The sequence below is a fragment of the Salmo salar genome, chromosome ssa23 (assembly GCF_905237065.1).
Source record: "Salmo salar chromosome ssa23, Ssal_v3.1, whole genome shotgun sequence".
Classification (NCBI taxonomy): Eukaryota; Metazoa; Chordata; class Actinopteri; order Salmoniformes; family Salmonidae; genus Salmo; species Salmo salar.
Window position 1 is genome coordinate 5,138,572 of NC_059464.1, and position 14,372 is coordinate 5,152,943.

Genomic DNA, 14,372 nt, shown 5'->3' on the forward strand with positions numbered 1-14,372 from the left:
CTTAGGGATGCCACCCGTTAGATAAAATACGGAACGGTTCCGTATTTCACTGAAAGAATAAACATTTTGTTTTCGAAATGATAGGTCATTAATATGGTCAAATCCGGAAACTAAGGTTCGTATTTCTGGGTGTTATGTTATAATTAAGTCTATGATTTGATATAGCGGGCTGAATGAGCGGTGATAGGCAGCAGCAGGCTCGTAAGCATTCATTCAAACAGCACTTTTGTGCGTTTGCCAGCAGCTCTTCGCTGTGCTTCAAGCATTGAGCTGTTTATGACTTCAAGCCTATCAACTCCCGAGATTAGGCTGTGTAACCGATGTGAAATGGCTAGCTAGTTAGCGGGGTGCGCACTAATAGCGTTTCAAATCGGTGACGTCACTCGCTCTGAGACCTTGAAGGAGTTATTCACCCTTGCTCTGCAAGGGCCGCGGCTTTTGTGGAGCGATGGGTAATGATGCTTCGAGGGTGGCTGTTGTCGATGTGTTCCTGGTTTGAGCCCAGGTAGGGGCGAGGAGAGGGACGGAAGCTAAACTGTTACACTGGCAATACTAAAGTGCCTACAAGAACATCCAATAGTCAAAGGTATATGAAATACAAATGGTATAGAGAAATATTCCTATAATAACTACAACCTAAGACTTCTTACCTGGTAATATTGAAGACTCATGTTAAAAGGAACCACCAGCTTTCATATGTTCTCATGTTCTGAGCAAGGAACTTAAACGTTACCTTTTTTTTTTTTTTTTTTTACATGGCACATAATTGCACTTTTACCTTCTTCTCCAAAACTTTGTTGTTGCATTATTTAAACCAAATTGAACATGTTTCATTATTTATTTGAGGCTAAAATGTTTTTATTGATGTATTATCTTAAGTTAAAATAAGTGTTCATTCAGTATTGTTGTAATTGTCATTATTACAAATAAATAAATAAATAAAAATAAAAACCGGGCCAATTAATCGGTATCGGCTTTTTTTGGTCCTCCAATAATCTTTATCGGTATTGGCGTTGAAAAATCATAATCGGTCGACCTCTAGTCACTAGAACTAACGTTACTCACAATACAGGCAGGTGAGAAATCATCCCAATTCAGGCATTCAATGTATGCGCTGTCGGTAGAAGGACTCAGCTTCGTCAGGAGTTTCTGAAAAAAATGGACCTCGCTTTTAAAGGTGACTTGTAGACGGGCAGGATAAAAATCGGCCCAAAGCGGATTCCCTTCTTGTACAGAGTGGACTTGATGTCGTTGAACGCGGCCTGTTTCTTCGCCAGGCTAGAACTGAAATCCTGGTAGAACTTGATCTTGTGGCCTTGGAAAGTGATGTCGCCATGTTCCCTTACCCACCGAAGGACGAGCTCATTTTCTTTGTATCAATGGAACCACACTGATGGGACATGGTCGGCCAGCTGGGCGAGGTTTCGGTGCAAGACTGCGGTTGGCTCTATCGAGTTCAGGGAGATTGGGAAAAGCCTCAACGCCCAAAACTTCCTTGAACAGCTCCGCCATGAACTGGGTTGGCGATCCTTTCTCAGAATCCTCTGTCAGTCCAATCACGCGGATATGCTGGCTTTATGAACGTGAAATCAAATCTTCCACTTGTAGCTGCAGTGACTTGTTGGCGGCGGCCACATCATCAAGCCTGGTTTCCAATGTAGTGAGTTGGTCCCTGTGTCCAGACAGCCCGGCCTCAACTTTGGCCAGTGTGGTAGTGTGAGATGCCACAGAACCCCGGTTGACTGAATTGGAGCCAGTGCAGCCGCCAGTGAGACTTTCAGCAATTCGGTGAATTCTGCTGCCAAACTTTAATGCGATTTCGCCAGCTCTCTAACACTGGACATCCTTGTCATTGGGGAGTGGCTTTTGAAGCCTTAAATGAAGTTGGGATGGTAGCCATTTTAGCTCTAGTTGATTTGGTGGAGTGTGAATCTTTTTGTCAATTTTCCAAAGTGTGTGACTGGTTTGCTCATGCTAACTTAAATACACTCTATTACTGGGTAATTTAAATGACTTGAGGTCATTAGAAGTATGAATTTAGGCGATATTGAGGATTATTTACAAAAGTTGTCAGAGAAGAGACCTCGTGCAACTTCTTTCTACATTGCTCAACCAGAAGCCCGGAGCCAATAAACCTACTGAAGCCATTCATGTTTGAGCCAATCGTTGCCCCAGATCAAAAGAGTTCGTTCTCGTAGCAGTAACACAGATATGCCGACTGAAACACCTCAGCATGACGGTCGGCGTTGGCAAACACAAACTGGTGTGAGTGGGGATGCTGCCAGATAATGGCTAGAGTAGGAAGGAGTGTGTGTGTTGTAGAGAGATGGTGGCGATACAGCACAAATTCCCAGCGGATGGTGGCTGTATTACATCCAGTCAGAGGTTCCTGTTAGTCTGTCTGGGTGGCGATGTATTTATTGGACATGTCACTAATCCTTATGAAGGACTTCCTGGCAGAATAAGTTACTTGACCAATCAGCAGCCGATATGCCAGTTAAATAATTGGTGAAATTTTGCTTGATTATAAATTGTTTAAGGTTAATATCAGTCGTGGGTAGGTGCTCAATATATGTAATCAGTATCCCATAACGATGTTTATCATCAGCGCTGTTTGGCACGTTGGTAACACATTTACCTTTAGATTAGGCATCCGGAGTCCAAATTGCAGACAGCATCATGATTCATGAAATATTCTAACCAATAATGGGGTGTGCTCATTATAAATACATTGTGATTTATTTTCAGTATCAGACCAACTTCTCTTGTGATTTTGTTTACAGAGCATACAGGCTGGCAGTTTATCGCCAGTTTACCCTATGGGCATGAGAGAATTGGACGAGGTGTACGGCGTCTCAACCCTGCGTGTGTCGTTTCTTCCAGCAGGCACGCATAGCCAGAAGCAAAGGCATTGAATAAAAGGTTGAATCAAACCAGTTCATTTAGTAAATCTAGCCTAAGACATAGACCTAATGCCTGCACATTATGTAAAAATAGTATTAGTGAGCTTGTCCACTATAACAACAGGTTCAAGCGTAACCAGATAAACTTGCTTTGAAGATTAAAACTAGTTTCAGTGCGCACTAATCCCATGTCCCCGTCACTAGAATAGTGACATAAACTAGGAATGGTCAGTCCTTGCATCTATAGCTCTGTCTATGAATTTGAGAATGGTTACATTTCTCCAGACCCATCCCTCAGCTTTTTACCAAAAGAGGAGCAGGGAGACACTTTGTTATTGTTTCTACTGCTGAATGCCACTTTAAGAAGTTAAGATGCAGATTAAAATACACACCAAAATATGTTACAGACACTATAAAAATGTCCCATCACTCAGAGAGTTAGTGAATACACAGCACAGAAAACAAATCAAATACATTTTACAAAAGCCCCTTTTCCATCAAAATAATAACCACAGAGGGTGCAACAGTTCAACACCTCAGGAGCAAATGTCAGTTGGCTTTTCATAGCTGAGCATTCATAGGTTGAGAGAGTTGAAACAGCAGAACCGGGACAAGGTAGCACATCCGTTGAAACGGGTAAAAGAAAAACAATTCCACTCCGATTCCCTTTATGGATTGGTGTATCTTTGAATTCGCTGTTGAATGGCCTTCTCCATTTTTGGAACACCATCCTGCTACCCCAAAGTGATCGATAGTATATTTTGGCTCGCACTGTGATGATTGTGTTTCTGAGATCTCGGGTTCATACAGTGAGTTATGGTCTTCACTGATCTCACTCTACGTCAGCGCCATTTGTGGCGTATAGGGGCAGGACTCGGTTGTATACTGATGGTCTTGTGCGCAATCTAGCTGGGCACAGAGCTCTTTAGTGATGGTCCCGGTGGACCTCTTCTCCACCGCAGCACAGGAACACTCTGACACCATGGGGTCCGTTTGGCATGCTGTACTAACCGTTCTTTCCTGTTGGTAGAAAACAATTAAAGGCATCTATTAGGCAATAGTTATATTCAAGAATCACTGCGTATACTTGAAATAAACAATAGCCTTAGAAATAACATGAATTTGCGTGTACCAACTGCCTCCTGCACAGTCTCCTCCAGGATGAAAACATTTTCAGGGATGAAGATGTCATCCTGAAAACAAACAAACGTTTTGTTAAGACAACAGAAGCCAAATATATCAGTTGGCATTAACAAGTTACCTGTCTTGTATGCTTTGTCAACACACAGACACACAGCAAATACAGGAACTTTTTTTCCCAGCAAATATTAGCTATGTCAACTTCAGTCTAGCTAAATGAGCTAACAAAACATTAAAAACAAATCTGTCAACAAAATGTATTACAGTACTTGACTATCTGAGGTGCAAGCTAGCTACAGTAACTAACATTAGCAAATAACAGGGGTACACAGATAAACTGTGTTGCAATTTTAGTTGCAGTTGAGTTGCTTGCTAACATTATTTGCTGGGGTTGTTACACAAAACACGTGTCCAGTGTCTAACGCTAGCCTAGTCAACAACAGTCATGACCGGTTAACGTTACCTCAGGCTCCATTGCATTGACTCGTGTTGCCTCCTCCGTTCAGTCGCTTTTGCTTGACTCCAAAGTCAGCGATGTTGATGATGGTCGGTAACCCCTACACCATAACATCGAAAGTGCCCTTCATCGCGAAGTCTGCCTCCACTAAATGCTGTCTGCAGGTCCTGCTAGCTCGAGCTGGCACGTCCTTCCTTTTCAGGACACGGAGCCACTTCTTCAAAAGTTGTAGGTCCTTGGGCAGCCGGTGGTAGTTTACCGAGGGGTTGTTTTTGGAGCCAATTCATACAGCCTGGCGCTATACAGTTTATGTTTGAACTACTACTTGCTGTTGCCATCTTCGTTGTCCGTCCCTAACCTCACTCTCTTCAATTTAATCTCCGCGTGAAAACTCAATACCACAGACAATTTGCTGATTCCTGCCAGTGACGCACTGGCGTCAGTCGTTACTCCGGCAATTTAAAATGGCGCTGACCATAGATCAAATAAAACTTGTCGGTGATCAAAATACTAAATATAGAGCTGTTTTTATGTTAAATGCACATGTTTAGTATTAGTGGATTGAATAGATCTCTTTGCTTAGATTTACTTCCTAAAGTGTTTCCATTCCTCTTTAAACCAATTGACACATGAGTGTTGGGGGAAGTGGAAGTTTTCTTGGAGGAAAATTGGAATTACAATAAAAATGTGTTCCTTTATTAGGGTTAAGCTAATTATTACCATAACTCCAATGCATTTACATTACGTTGGTTTACCTCTTTACGTTGCTGGTCCAAAGGCATTTGGATATGCGATGACTGAAAAGTTGTTTACATGTTGTGTTGGCTGAGAATCAATAACGGCTGTCTTAAAGCATGGTTTTCCCCCATGAATAATCATGTCTAAAGAATAATGATTGGCTGGCTCTTATGAATTTAATATGAGCCTAGTTTACCAATGAACAGAATTAACTTCTAATGCTTTATTGTAGTTCTGATAACTTGCCCAGGCTTTTAAGGAGCAACTGTGTAAATGTAGTGATGGAGAGTATTGTCGTTACTTCATATTAAGGCAAATCCATTTGAATTCAATCACTTTTTGACAGCACCCCTTTCTGATTTTAACAAAAATGTCCATACATATTTGCCCATTGTAGAAGTGTTCAGCAAGTGAATGTTTGCCAAAACATTTGAAATATAAAAAGGTGCTCAAAGTTGAGCCATTTTGCATACAACACACCATTCCATGAGACATCCATATCTTCGTCACTGGAGAAGATAAACGATTGAGATTGATTTATAAAATATTCATACCCCCCATATGCCCCCCTAGACACAACAATGACAACATAATCATCAAAAATGGGTCACAATTCCTGCAGCTCTGTTGAACGCTGTGTATGTACAGTCGTGGCCAAAAGTTGAGAATGACACAAATATTAATTTCCACAAAGTTTGCTGCTTCAGTGTCTTTAGATTTTTTTGTCAGATGTTACTATGGAATACTGAAGTATAATTACAAGCATTTCATAAGTGTCAAAGGCTTTTATTGACAATTACGTGATGTTGATGAAAAAAGTCAATATTTGCAGTGTTGACCCTTCTTTTTCAAGACCTCTGAAATCCGCCCTGGCATGCTGTCAATTAACATCTGGGCCACATCCTGACTGATGGTAGCCCATTCTTGCATAATCAATGCTTGGAGTTTGTCAGAATTTGTGGGGTTTTGTTTGTCCACCCGCCTCTTGAGGAATGACCACAAGTTCTCAATGGGATTAAGGTCTGGGGAGTTTCCTGGCCATGGACCCAAAATATCGATGTTTTGTTCCCCGAGCCACTTAGTTATCACCTGGATGGTTGGGAGAATTTGCTCTCGGAGGATGTGTTGGTACCATTCTTTATTTATGGTTGTGTTCCCTTGGCTGAGAAGCAACCCCACACATGAATGGTCTCAGGATGCTTTACTGTTGGCATGACACAGGACTGATGGTAGCGCTCACCTTGTCTTCTCCGGACAAGATTTTTTCCGGATGCCCCAAACAATCGGAAAGGGGATTCATCAGAGAAAATGACTTTACCCCAGTCCTCAGCAGTCCAATCCCTGTACCTTTTGCAGAATATCAGTCTGTCCCTGATGTTTTTCCAGGAGAGAAGTGGATTCTTTGCTGCCCTTCTTGACACCAGGCCATCCTCCAAAAGCCTTCACCTCACTGTGCGTGCAGATGCACTCACACCTGCCTGATGCCATTCCTGAGCAAGCTCTGTACTGGTGGTGCCCCGATCCCGCAGCTGAATCAACTTTAGGAGACGGTCATGGCGCTTACTGGACTTTCTTGGGCGCCCTGAAGCCTTCTTCACAACAGTTGAACCACTCTCCTTGAAGTTCTTGATGATCCGATAAATGGTTGATTCAGGTGCAATCTTACTGGCAGCAATATCCTTGCCTGTGAAGCCCTTTTTGGGCAAAGCAATGATGACGGCACGTGTTTGCTTGCAGGTAACCATGGTTGACAGAGGAAGAACAATGATTCCAAGCACCACCCTCCTTTTGAAGCTTCCAGTCTGTTATTCGAACTCAATCAGCATGACAGTGTGATCTCCAGCCTTGTCCTCGTCAACACTCACACCTGTGTTAACAAAAGAAAAATCACTGACATGATGTCAGCTGGTCCTTTTGAGGCAGGGCTGAAATGAAGTGGATATTTTTGGGGGATATTCAGTTAATTTGCATGGCAAAGAGCTTCTTTGCAATTAATTGCAATTCATCTGATCACTCTTCATAACATTCTGGAGTATATGCAAATTGCCATCATACAAACTGAGACAGCAGACTTTGTGAAAATTAATATTTGTGTCATTCTCAAAACTTTTGGCCACAACTGTACATAGTCAATGTTAGGCTTTGAGGTGACTCCTTTGGTAGGTACACCTATAGCTCATCTCTTGGCAGTAGTACTGTAGACTACTTTATCACTGACCTCAACCCAGTCTCTTAGAGCATTCACAGTCAGTCCACTGACACCCCTATCAAATCACACTCTACTTGAACAGAGCTATGCTCAATCATGAGGCATCAAAGTCAAAGGAACTGAATAATATTAAGAAATGGTACAGATAGATTCCCATACTACTTTCCTTCTATCAAAAAACTGTTAGGCAACAACAAATTCAATCTCTTCTAGACAATTTCTTGGACAGAATGTTCCACTGTAATAGTGAAGGTGTACACTTAGCAGTAGAAAACCTAAACAGTATAGTTGACCTCTCAGATTCCCTATCAAATATAAACATTTCAAGCAGATAACCTAAAACAATTAACAACAAATGGTTTGATGAAGAAAGCAAAAACCTAAGGAAGAAATTGAGAAACCTATCCAACCAAAAACAGAGACCCAGAAAACCTGTGCCTACGCCCTCACTATGGTGAATCACAACAACAAAAATACAGTAATACACTACGGAAAACGAAGGAACTGCACGTCAGAAATAAGCTCAATGTAATTGAAGAATCCATAGAATCGGATCCCACCCAGCTGGGAGCGTCAGCTCAATGGATACATCATTTTGAACATAATTAGATTAAGGGTGAGACTGATTTCTTTCAATAATTGAACTTAAAGTGCACAGAATTAATAGTACCAATTAGACATTAATTGAACATTTGTTAATGTCAGAGTGGGCAGTTAGAACAAAAATGTTAAGGGGGGTAAGAAAAAAATGTCACGTAGCTAATGATATATTTTCTTGAAAGACATGTTATCCTTATCCTAGGTTGTGTGGTAGGTAGGTAAATAAGAAACTAGACTCTCTTTTCCAAAGTCAGAAGTGGGCAGTTAGGCGAAAAGGGTGTTTGTTGTCTTTAAAGTATTCCTGAGGGATGTGGAGTAGGTTTGGAAAAGATAAATAGGTATCTTATTATGAACCCTAGGAATGTAGGCGGAAGTTCATGAGAAATCCTGTTTGAAGAACAGGTCGCGTACCAGTGTGTTTGTCTGACGCCTAGACATTGTATTTCGGCCATTTTTTTAGGGTGTGGTCCGGACATTGGATCCCGGTGGGATCGGTCCTTGCAGGTTTCCCAAATATGGAAACTAGAGGGAATTTCTGATTATGGAAAATTTGGTTATAGTAAGATGTTAATGGCAAAGTTTTGACCTTACAACTTCGGGCCCCGTTATAGAAGAAAATATTCCTGCAGATTACACAAATATTGACTAATTGTGTTTGGTAATAGTATTGTGTGAATGTGATATATGAGAGTTGGGTGAAGGTGGAAATAAGTCTTAATCTGGAGTTTGAATAATAACATATAGAATTACAGTGAGGGAAAAAAGTATTTGATCCCCTGCTGATTTTGTACGTTTGCCCACTGACAAATAAATGATCAGTATATAATTTTAATGGTAGGTTTATTTGAACAGTGAGAGACAGAATAACAAAAAAATCCAGAAAAACGCATGTCAAAAATGTTAGAAATTGATTTGCATTTTAATGAGGGAAATAAGTATTTGACCCCCTCTCAATCAGAAAGATTTCCAGCTCCCAGGTGTCTTTTATACAGGTAACGAGCTGAGATTAGGAGCACACTCTTAAAGGGAGTGCTCCTAATCTCAGTTTGTTACCTGTATAAATGACAACTGTACACAGAAGCAATCAATCAGATTCCAAACTCGTCACCATGGCCAAGACCAAGGAGCTCTCCAAGGATGTCAGGGACAAGATTGTAGACCTACACAAGGCTGGAATGGGCTACAAGACCATCGCCAAGCAGCTTGGTGAGAAGGTGACAACAGTTGGTGCAATTATTCGCAAATGGAAGAAACACAAAATAACTATCAATCTCCCTCGGCCTGGGGCTCCATGGAAGATCTCACCTCGTGGAGTTGCAATGATCATGAGAACGGTGAGGAATCAGCCCAGAACTACACGGGAGGATCTTGTCAATGATCTCAAGGCAGCTGGGACCACAGTCACCAAGAAAACAATTGGTAACACACTACGCCGTGAAGGACTGAAATCCTGCAGCGCCCGCAAGGTCCCCCTACTCAAGAAAGCACATATACATGCCCGTCTGAAGTTTGCCAATGAACATCTGAATGATTCAGAGGACAACTGGTAAAAGTGTTGTGTTCAGATGAGACCAAAATCGAGCTCTTTGGCATCAACTCATCTCGCCGTGTTTGGAGGAGGGGGAATGCTGCCTATGACCCCTAGAACACCATCTCCACCGTCAAACATGGAGGTGGAAACATTATGCTTTGGGGGTGTTTTTCTGCTAAGGGGACAGGACAACTTCTGAATCTGAATCTGAAGTCAAATGTCTTCTGATGATCTGGTGCTTCTGTCCCCACCCAAGGAGGGACTCCAGCAGCACCTAGATCTTCTGCACAGATTCTGTCAGATCTGGGCCCTGACAGTAAATCTCAGTAAGACAAAAAATATCCAGTTGCCAGGACCACAAATACAAATTCCATCTGGACACCGTTGCCCTAGAGCACACAAAAAACTATACATATCTCGGCCTAAACATCAACGCCACAGGTAACTTCCACAAAGCTGTGAACGAGCTGAGAGACAAGGCAAGAAGGGCCTTCTATTCCATCAAAAGGAACATCAAATTCGACATACCGATAAGGATCTGGCTAAAAATACTTGAATCAGTTATAGAACCCATTGTCCTTTATGGTTATGAGGCCTGAGGTCCGCTCACCAACCAAGAATTCACAAAATACAAACACCAAATTGAGACTGTGTACAACGTAAAACACCAAATAATGCATGCAGAGCAGAATTTATTGAACCTTTATTTAACTATGAAAGTCAGTTAAGAACACATTCTTATTTACAATGACGGCCTACCGGGGAACAGTGGGTTAACTGCCTTGTTCAGGGGCAGAACGACAGATTATTACCTTGTCAGCTCGGGGATTCGATCCAGCAACCTTCCAGTTACTGGCCCAACGCTCTAACCACTAGGCTACCTGCTGCCCCAATTAGGCCGATACCCGCTAATTATCAAAATTCAGAAAAGAGACGTTAAATTCTACAACCACCTAAAAGGAAGCGATTCCCAAACCTTCCATAACAAAGCTATCACCTACAGAGAGATGAACCTGGAGGAGAGCCCCCTAAGCAAGCATGTCCTGGGGCTCTGTTCACAAACAGACCCCACAGAGCCCCAGGACTGAAACACAATTAGACCCAAATCATGAGAAAACAAAAAGATAAATTACTTGATACATTGGAAAGAATTAAAAAAAAAAAAAATGAGCAAACTAAAATGCTACTTGGCCCTCAACAGAGAGTACACAGTGGCAGAATATCTGACCACTGTGACTGAGCCAAAATTAAGAAAAGCTTTGACTACACAGACTCAGTGAGCATAGCCTTGCTATTGAGAAAGGCCGCCGAAGGTAAACCTGGCTCTCAAGAGAAGACAGACTATTTGCACACTGCCCACCAAATGAGGTGGAAACTGAGCTGCACTTCCTAACCTCCTGCCAAATGTATGACCATATTACACATATTTCCCTCAGATTACACAAGTCCACAAAGAATTCAAAACAAATCCAATTCTGATAAACTCCCATATCTATTGGGTGAAATACCAGTGTGCAATCACAGCAGCAAGATTTGTGACCTGTTGCCATAAGAAAAGGGCAACCACTGAAGAACAAACACCATTGTAAATACAACCTATATTTATGTTGATTTATTTTCATTGCTTTGGCAATGTAAACATACGTTTCATTGCTTTGCCAATAAAGCCCTTAAATTGAAAATTAATTGAGAGCGAGAGAGAGACTAGAGCGTAGAACCAGAGTTGTAGTTTCTCTTCAGTTGTCAGACAGACAGCTCCAACATTGGCAAGAGAGACAGACAGCTACAGGGTTGCCAAGCAGCCAGAGGCCAATCCTCCGCTGCCCAGTAACGTCCACCCTGCTGTCTCTCTCTCTACAGTCCAACAGAGCAGGGCCCAGAGACCAGCAGGACTCTAGAGCAAGACTACTGAGTGTCAATGTCTGAGTGACAGATGAGAGGGAGCTACAAATTAGCCAAACAAACAAAAGAGCAAGATGCAGATAACTTCATAAGTGAGTGTCAAACTGAGCAGTTATGATGACTTCCTAATTTCAACTTAAGAAAATAAAAAAACAAGGCAGATATTTTTCCATCTACATGGAAGCCAATTTAACTAACAGAAAGGAGAGTAAGAGATAGAACGAGAGAGAGAGAGAGAGAGAGAGAGAGAGAGAGAGAGAGAGAAAAGGGTGTGAGACCCGGGGGTTGTCCAGGAGTGTTGGTGCCGGTGTGTGGAGTATGGCCTCTCTTATGACCAATCAACACCCTCCTCATTACCGTGGCATCTGCAGCTCCTCCAATGGCCTTCCGCCTGGGTGTGAGCCCACCGCGACCGCACCACGAAGCCAACAACCAATCAAAACGCAGAACCAGCGCGCGGGAGGTCAACGTGCAAAAGTGACATTTTTGCATAATGTCAGCATTCAACCTTTTCTAAAAGTTCTACCATGCGGGTGTTTGCAGTGCGAAGACGCAGGAAGGGAGGGGGGAGGGAGGAAAAGAGAAAATGCATATGGAGAGAATATGTGGAGAGAATATTGCTTGAGGGTGTGATACAGTAGCAGGGAGGCAGAGAGCAACGCAGCCGGCTAACTAGCTGGCAGGAGGTGACATTCTGAGACCTTGGGTTGCAGTGAGAGAATGTTCTCTGGAACAAGAACAATAGTTCTGATTCATAATTGGTGCATGCATGGAGCGAGTGAAGTTAGGAGGGCATCTGAATCAAAGGCCATTCTGTTATTATGGCTGTCTGGTTCCTCAACTGAAATCTATGGAGATGCAACTCTTATCAGGATAGAGAGAATGCATCAATATCAATACAGCCATCAAGCAAATCATCTCAAGTAACGCCGTTCAATGTGAACTCCTACAGTATTACCAGTAAAGAGCCATCTGAGGCACTTGAAACAGGCCATGAATTTGTCCACAATTCATTGGAACAAGACACATTACTCGATGGAACACGACCACTGTTCCATAGCCACACACAGAAACCAACGGTCCATAAATCAAATACTGATAAATAAAAATCAAAGACTGATAAAGCCACTGACTGGTGTTGTGTTTTTTTTTTTTTTTTACAACAGCAAATCGTTCAGCTAATTGCAGCATGAGTGCAGTTGTAAAATGGATATGGTGATCTATTAACTTCATAGCTTTGTTACCGGGAGCAATCTGGCTGGAGCGAGCGGCTAGGACAGGTAGCATCTGTTCCCACCTACTGCCGTTGTTTGGCACCGCACCGCTAGCATCATCTGCTAGCTTTGGCAGGGCCCTGGAAACACGTCAATATGGCTCTATGTAGCGGAGTGCCGACAGGGGCCCGCACTAGCTAGCATGCCAGTCACTCTCAGGGAGCCGACATGATCTGTCTCAGCTCACTGCCTGCCTGCCTTGGCATCCACTACTCTGAGCCAAGAGAACTGAGCAGGGCAGAGAGGGCTGTTCTCTATAGGCCTGCTGGGGAAAGCAAAGGACTCACAGTCTTGGAGAGTTTGACTAGGTTGGCCAACGTTACAGTTTAGACCCTGTTGCTTCCTCTGAGCATTAAATTCTTCTGCACTTAATGAACATATGAATTGTAGGCTAATTCTAATTTTGTTGCAGAGTGAAGTTGCTCACCTTTTAATTTACCTGAATATTGAGCCCTGATGATAACTCTATGGAATCACAAACCACATACCACATTTCTGCCTCCACAGTTGCAATAATTCTTAAGAATGGGGTACTGTACGCTCGTAAATATAGCCTAGTCTAACGACTCTAGGCTAGTCCATGAACAAATCAACAAGATGTCACTCTCCTAAAGGTTTTGATGATTCCTGGTCAGACATTTTTCAGTGTCATGCTCATTGTTCAATACAATCTCTATGAGACAAATCATTGCCAGACAATTTCGTATTCATTTTTATGCATTGTAAGAATGAAACCACTCAACACTGTGGCATGGCTTCCCTAAATTATATAACATTACATAACCCCAAATGTATAACCCGAAATTACATAACCCCCAAATGTGCACTGAAGAAAGTACTGCATCCAAGTACCAGAGTTAGAAGCCGATTTAAATACAAGGCTTTAAGTCAGAGTCTAGCCCAAAGTAATGTGCAACAATATCTCCTTGCAGTCAGTCAGAATAACCCTGTACTGCAGAGTGCTGATCTCAAGCCTTTTATGAAACCCTGTGTGCTGTGCTCTACTACTGGGAGGTGGATGAGCTGGCCTCATTCAATGATGTAAAGTAAGAATGCATTTAGACCTATACTATTATTATTACTAGTGTGTGCATGGGACTGGGAGTGGTATATGTACATACATGTATGCTATATAGAATACCCATACAGAGCCGTTCTCAAACATGGTTAATGTTAAGAGCAACATGCACTGTGTGTTTAATGATAGTTAATTATAGTTCAGTCAGCAATTCCCACACACAAGTGATACATACTGTACGCAAAAACGCACAAGACCATATGCACATATTCTCTCTTCTGGCCAAAATCTCAGCTCAATCAATGTGAAACCTGCATCAGAACAAACCCACTCTGTGTCCTGAAGTTGCTCGTCTCCCACTGGCCTAATGCCACTACTATAAATGGAAGGTGTTAACGGCTGTGTTGACACATACAACAGACAGAGCGGTAGGAGGGTGTGAAATATATAGGCTGTTTAAAGTTTTATTAGTCGTATGTACAGGATAAACATTGTCCAAATAAATACTTACTTGCAGGTTCCTTCTCGACAATGCAATAACAGTAAGAAATAACAAAAGATAAGAATACGAAGAGGGGAAGAGGGGATTGGGGGACAAGT

At 42.3% G+C, this 14,372-nt stretch overlaps 1 protein-coding gene and 1 long non-coding RNA gene across 4 annotated transcripts in view; both read right to left on the minus strand.

Annotated features, from left to right (window-relative positions):
- Positions 1-14,372, minus strand: part of LOC106583933 (DENN domain-containing protein 1B) — a 203,209-nt gene that overhangs the window by 177,121 nt on the left and 11,716 nt on the right. The window lies entirely within an intron of this gene.
- On the minus strand, positions 670-6,012 carry LOC106583982 (uncharacterized). The gene is made up of 3 exons (XR_001323664.2): positions 4,507-6,012; positions 4,036-4,096; positions 670-3,923 (listed from the first exon to the last, which is right to left on the minus strand). It is a non-coding gene; the product is annotated as an uncharacterized lncRNA (long non-coding RNA).